The sequence below is a fragment of the Spinacia oleracea genome, chromosome 3, assembly GCF_020520425.1.
Source record: "Spinacia oleracea cultivar Varoflay chromosome 3, BTI_SOV_V1, whole genome shotgun sequence".
Lineage (NCBI taxonomy): Eukaryota > Viridiplantae > Streptophyta > Magnoliopsida > Caryophyllales > Amaranthaceae > Spinacia > Spinacia oleracea.
In genome coordinates this window covers 95,652,553-95,658,923 of record NC_079489.1, presented here as the reverse complement: position 1 = coordinate 95,658,923, position 6,371 = coordinate 95,652,553, and the positions used below count along the sequence as shown (strand labels likewise).

The 6,371-nt window shown below is 44.7% G+C and overlaps 1 pseudogene; it reads left to right on the top strand.

The window, feature by feature from the left end:
- Positions 1 to 5,587: 5,587 nt before the first annotated feature.
- Positions 5,588 to 5,688, top strand: LOC130471025 (uncharacterized; annotated as a pseudogene).
- Positions 5,689 to 6,371: the final 683 nt, after the last annotated feature.

The following is a 6,371-nucleotide window of genomic DNA, read 5'->3' as shown; positions in this document are numbered from 1 at the left end:
AAAAGGAAAACAAAAAGAATCAAAAGAAACTAATATATACAAGTGCACACAAGGTATGATTTCAAAGAAATGAGCATCACAAATTGGCAACCACACAACAAAACTCCCCCCAAGCTTGAATTAGACCATGTCCCCAAGGCCTAAAACAAAACTATGGAGGGGCACAGCTACCCATCCAACCAAATGCCCCACAAGAAATATGCTCGTCCCAAAGAATGCATATGAGATAGAAGGATATTACCGGATATGCCGTGGGAGCAAGTCCCGCAAAGAACCGGTAAAAACCGAACAAACTCACCAAAAAATCACGGACAAGGCAAATAATGGAAAGCGTGAACCCACCTCAAAGAAACCAAACCAAGAATATGCATAAAGGCCGCGGGGTGCCTCCTGGAAGCGCTCGTTTAACGTCATTAGCTTGACGAATCCCCCCAAATTCATGGGGGGTCTTTGAGGTTCAAGGAAGCAAAGGAGCCAATAGGATCACCCGTGTAATAGTGTTTGAGGCGATGACCATTCACTTTGAAGGAATCGGAATCATCATTTCCGAATCTCGATTGCACCATGCGGGGAGACCCGAACAACATCGAATGGACCGCTCCACCGGGACTTGAGTTTTCCCGGGAACAACTTCAACCGGGAGTTATAAAGGAGGACTTTCTCCCCCTCCTTGAACTCTCTCTTTGCAATCCTAGCGTCATGATATTGTTTAGACCGGGCTTTGTAGATGCTCGTCGAGTCATAGGCATTCATGCGGAGCTCCTCTAGCTCATGGAGGTCAAGCAAGCGTCGCTCACCCGCACTAGTTAGTTCAAAATTCAGAGTTTTGATGGCCCACATGGCTTTGTGCTCAAGCTCTACCGGAAATTGGCCATTCTTGCCATAAACAAGCTTGTAAGAAGTCATCCCTATCGGCGTTTTGAAAGCCGTTCTATACGCCCATAAGGCGTCATCAAGCTTGATGGACCAATCCTTGCGGTTCTTGGCAACCGACTTTTCGAGAATAGACTTGATTTCCCGATTGGTAACTTCCACTTGGCCGCTAGTTTGAGGATGATAACCTACGCCCACTTTTTGATGAACACCATACTTCCGCAAGAGGGTCTTGAACTTCCCATGGGCAAAGTGGGATCCTCCATCACTAATCAAGGCCCTAGGAACCCCAAAACGCGGAAAGATGATCTTCTTGAAGAGATTGATAACCACTTTGTGATTATTGGTGGGAGAGGCAATGGCTTCCGCCCACTGTAAAATATAGTCAACCGCCACAAGAATATAGAGATTGCCATAAGAAGAGGGAAAGGACCCATGAAGTCGATACCCCACACATCGAACACCTCCAACTCCAAGATAGGATTTTGTGGCATCTCATGTCTCTTGGAAATATTTCCCGTTCTTTGACAATGATCACAAGACTTGACAAATGCCCAAGCATCCCGAAAAAGGGTGGGCCACCACAACATACTTTGAAGGATCTTGGAAGCGGTTCTATCACCTCCCATATGCCCACCAAAAGGGGAAGAGTGGCACATACGAAGAACACTAGTGAACTCTTCATCCGGAATACACCTCCTTAAAAGGCCATCCGGGCACCGTCTCAACAATGTGGGCTCATCCCAAATATAGCGCCTAGCATCATACTTGCGGCGCTCTTGAGTTGTGAGATCTTCGGGAATCACCCCACAAGCCAAATAATACACTATGTCAACAAACCAAGGAAGGGATGAACTCCCAACCATGTACAAGGTATCATCTCGCAAAGCATCTTCAATTGGCACATCATCCGTAGCCTCACCTCCAAGTTCTAGCCTAGATAGGTGGTCGGCCACCACATTTTCGGCTCCTTTTTATCTCGAATTTCGATGTCGAATTCTTGGAGGAGGAGCACCCAACGAATGAGTCTAGGTTTGGCCTCTTTCTTTTCCATAAGATATCAAATTGCCGCGTGATCCGTATACACAATAGTCTTCGACCCCACCAAATAAGTCCTAAACTTTTCAAAGGCATGCACAATGGCGAGAAATTCCTTCTCGGTCGTGGTGTAGTTAGCTTGTGCTTGATTAAGAGTCTTAGACATATAGTAGATCACATGAAGCTTTTTTTCCTTTCGTTGACTAAGGACTCCCCCAACCGAGAAATCACTTGCGTCACACATCAACTCGAAAGGAAGAGACCAATCCGGAGCTTGAACTATAGGAGTAGAAATAAGGGCACTCTTGATTGTGTTGAAGGCTTTGAGACACGCGGCATCAAAGTGAAAGTCGCACTCCTTTTGGAGGAGGTTGGTGAGAGGCCGAGCAATCAATGAAAAATCTTTAATGAACCGCCTATAGAATCCGGCATGCCCAAGAAAGGACCGAATCCCCTTAACATTGACCGGGGGAGGTAGCTTCTCTATGACCTCGATTTTCGCTCTATCTACCTCAATACCACGGTGAGAGACCTTGTGCCCGAGAATAATTCCTTCCTTCACCATGAAGTGGCATTTTTTCCAATTGAGCACCAAGTTAACCTTCTCACACCTCTCAAGACACTTTCCGAGATTGATGAGGCACTCCTCATAGGTGGCACCTCCCACCGAAAATTCGTCCATGAAAACTTCCATTTCTTCCTCGAGCATGTCACCAAAAATACTCAACATGCACCTTTGGAACGTCCCGGGGGCATTGCAAACCCCGAAAGGCATCCTCCTATAGGCAAATGTCCCATAAGGGCAAGTAAATGTAGTTTTCTCTTGGTCTTCCGGGTTTTTGGGGATTTGGAAGAACCCGGAATAGCCATCAAGAAAGATAAAATACTTATGTTTGGTTAGCCGTTCAAGCATTTGATCAATAAATGGTAAAGGAAACTGGTCTTTCTTAGTAGAAAGATTGAGTTGGCGGTAGTCGATGCACATGCGCCACCCGGTTACCTTCTAGGTGGAAATGAGCTCTCCATGTGCATTCTTTACTACCATCATCCCACCTTTCTTGGGGACAACATGGACCAGGGACACCCATCGACTATTTGAAATAGGATAGATGATCCTGGCCGCCAAAAGTTTCATGATTTCCTTCTTAACTACCTCTCCCAAATGTGGATTAAGCTTTCGTTGCCTTTCACGATGTGGGACGGCATTGTCCTCAAGCTCGATATGATGCATGCAAAGTGTTGGGCTAACACCTTCCAAATCATCAATGGTGTAGCCCAAAGCCCTTTGATGACGTTTCAAAACATTAGTGAGCTTGAGCACTTGCTCGTCGTCCAAAGAAGAGTTGATAATAACGGGGTAAGAAGAATTTGGACCGAGAAAGACGTACCTTAAGCTCGAAGGTAGAGGTTTGAGCTCTACCTTAGGAGCTTCCTTACCGATTCGGCATTCATGATTATCCGAAGCTTCATTTCGATCAAGCACAATCAAGCATTGTTCCGATTGAGCGCAAGGTGAGGTAGAATCCAATAGTTCCTTGTAGTTGGCCTCTTCAACCCCTAAATCACCTAAGCCTTCTCTTTTCAAAAGAGCAAACTCAAGTGGATCGTTAGTAGTGAGCAAGTTCTCATGCATGTCATGCACTGAGGGATCAAAAGAGTCGACCAAGAAACATTTCTCATTAGTAGAACTAGGATAACTCATGGCCTTATTCAAGTCAAAAAACAAACTATCCTTCCCAACTTTCAAAGTAATTTTCCCTTGCTTGACATCAATACTGGGCCCCGCCATGGCCAAAATTGGGCAACCAAGAATAATAGGGACATGCACGTCCTCATCTATGTCTAGGACCACAAAACGACGGAGATCACAAATCCACCAACTCTCAAGGGTACATCCTCAATCTTGCCAATAGGATATTTGACCGAACGGTCGGCAAGTTGCAATGTAATGTTGGTTGGGACAAGATCACCAACTTCAAGCTTGGCAAACACCGAATAAGGCATTAGACTAACACTAGCACCCAAATCACACAAGGCATTGCTTATTTCAAGCTTCTTAATAGCACAAGGGATAAAGAAACTACCCGGGTCTTTGAGTTTGGGTGGCATTTGGTTAAGAATAATAGCACTACAATTTTCGGTGAGGTTCACCGTCTCCTTTACGTCGCAATCTCTCTTCCCACTCAAGATTTCCTTAAGAAATCTCGAGTAGGTTGGCATTTGTTTCAACGCATCCGTAAAGGGGATAATGATATGCAATTTTCGAAGAACATCAAGGAATTTTGAGAATTGCACATCTAACTTGTTCCTTATGAATCTTTGGGGATAGGAAAGTTTAGGAGTGGGGAGAGGTAGAAGAGTTGCCTCTTTTGGTATAGGAGTATCACCCACATCATCGATGGGAGGCTCCTCTTCTACCAGATCATTGTCGCTAGGCTCAACGACTCCCTCTTGACCCTTCCCATTGGACTTAGAAACCTTATTAGGTCTAGGAACATCATCTAAAATCCTCCCACTCCTTGTCACTATGGCATTCATTTGCTTTGGAACTTGACTTTGGGGTGGGAGACTAGTATGCGCATGATGTTCCTTAATGGTATTAGCAAGTTGAGCTAATTGGGTTTCCATCATCTTTAAGTGAGTGTTGGATTGCTTGAATCCATCCTCAAACTCAACATTCTTCTTGGCTTGCGCCCCCACGAACGACTCCATGAGAGCCTCAAGATTAGACTTGAGAGGCGGGAGCGGTGGAGGTGCATTTCCATAACCACTATGGTTTTGTTGGAATTGGTTGCCATAGGTCCTCGGTCCATTGAATCCGGGAGGTGGAAATTGAGAAACACCATATGGACCTCTCGAGTTCAACGGATAACCCCCACTAGAGGCACCCCTAAATTGCCCATAAGAGTAGTTGTAACCCCCTCCATCTTGGTGGTTAGGATTATAACTACCTTGATTGTATTGGGCTTGATTGCCAAGACCATGAGATTGACCATAGGGTGCTTGCCCTTGATAGCCTTGCGCTCTATAGCCACCTCGGCCTTGACTATCATACCCACCTCCCTGACCATAGCCTTGGTAGGATCCATACATAGGGGGCCCTCTAGGTGCTTGCCTAGCAAAGTTTTGATTATTGGGGTTATCATTTCTAGACCTCTCATTCAAAGCATGGGCATATTCCATATCAAAATCACCTTCACAAGAAGGGCCATAATCCACATAAGACACATTATGCACCAAAGGACAAGCATTAGGGAAATGACCATAGTCTTGACAATTATCACAAAAAGATGTGCCCAGAGGCATTGTGTCATAGGAACTAACCTTGCTCTTCCCCTTGGTGAGAAGAGTAGTCGAAGGTGGTGGAATTATCGATGGTGATGGTGGTTGACTTGGTGTGCTCTCTAGCTTTTCCAATCTCGAGCTAAGCTTCTCAATGATCCTAGCTTGCTCCATAGCATATACCGACCCTTTACCATCATCATTCCTACCCTTGCCATCATAGTCCCTTGCACCAACGTGCCAAGCTTGATAATTTTGGACCACATCCTCAATTATCTCTTCTATTTGATCTTCGGTCTTGTTCATGATGGGACCACCCGCCCCCACATCTAGACTCGTCTTGGAGGTTGGGCTAAATCCCAAGTAGAACGTTTGAAGTAGCAACCACTTAGGGATCCCATGGTGAGGGCACTCCCTTTGGTATTCTTTGAATCGGTCCCAAGCTTCAAAAAGAGATTCATCCCACTTTTGCTCAAATGATTGAATTTTGTGGCGATATTCCGCCGTCTTGCCATGAGAGTAGAACTTGCTCAAAAATGCGCTAGTCACTTCATTCCAAGTGCGAAGTGAATTTGGCTTGACTTCCTTGTCAAGCCAATCGCTAGCTCGCCCAAGGAGAGAGAAACGGAATAGAGTCAACCGCACATAGTCCTGTAATACCTCGTATTTTTCTTTTATTATAAATATATTTTATTGTATTTATAAAGCATTTCGTTGTATTTTTACAAATTAATTTCATTTAATGAGAATTAAATGCACTTTTATTTTTAATTAATTTAAATATTAATTATTTCAAAAACCGTATCTTTATTAAATAAATTCAACGAATTTATTTAATCGGGAATTGTTGGGTCGTATTTCGAAAACGAATTTAATAAACTTAAAGCCCGGTCGTTTTGTTTTAATTAAACCCAACAAAGCTTGCAAGGAAATTAATGAACTAGGCCCGAAAGCAAGCCCAACTCAAAATTACCCTAACCTAGCCCACAAAGGAGAGCAACCTATAAATAAGACCCCATGTCAAACCCTCACAACCAAAAATTCAGAAATCTCTCTCTCTCCTCTCCCTCTCTCCTTGCGGCACACTCCACCCGCACTCCCTCTTCTTCGTGCGCCCTTGCTTGCAGCGCAAGCCAGCCCCTCGCCGTCTCTCTCGCCCGTCTCTCTCGCCCGTCCTG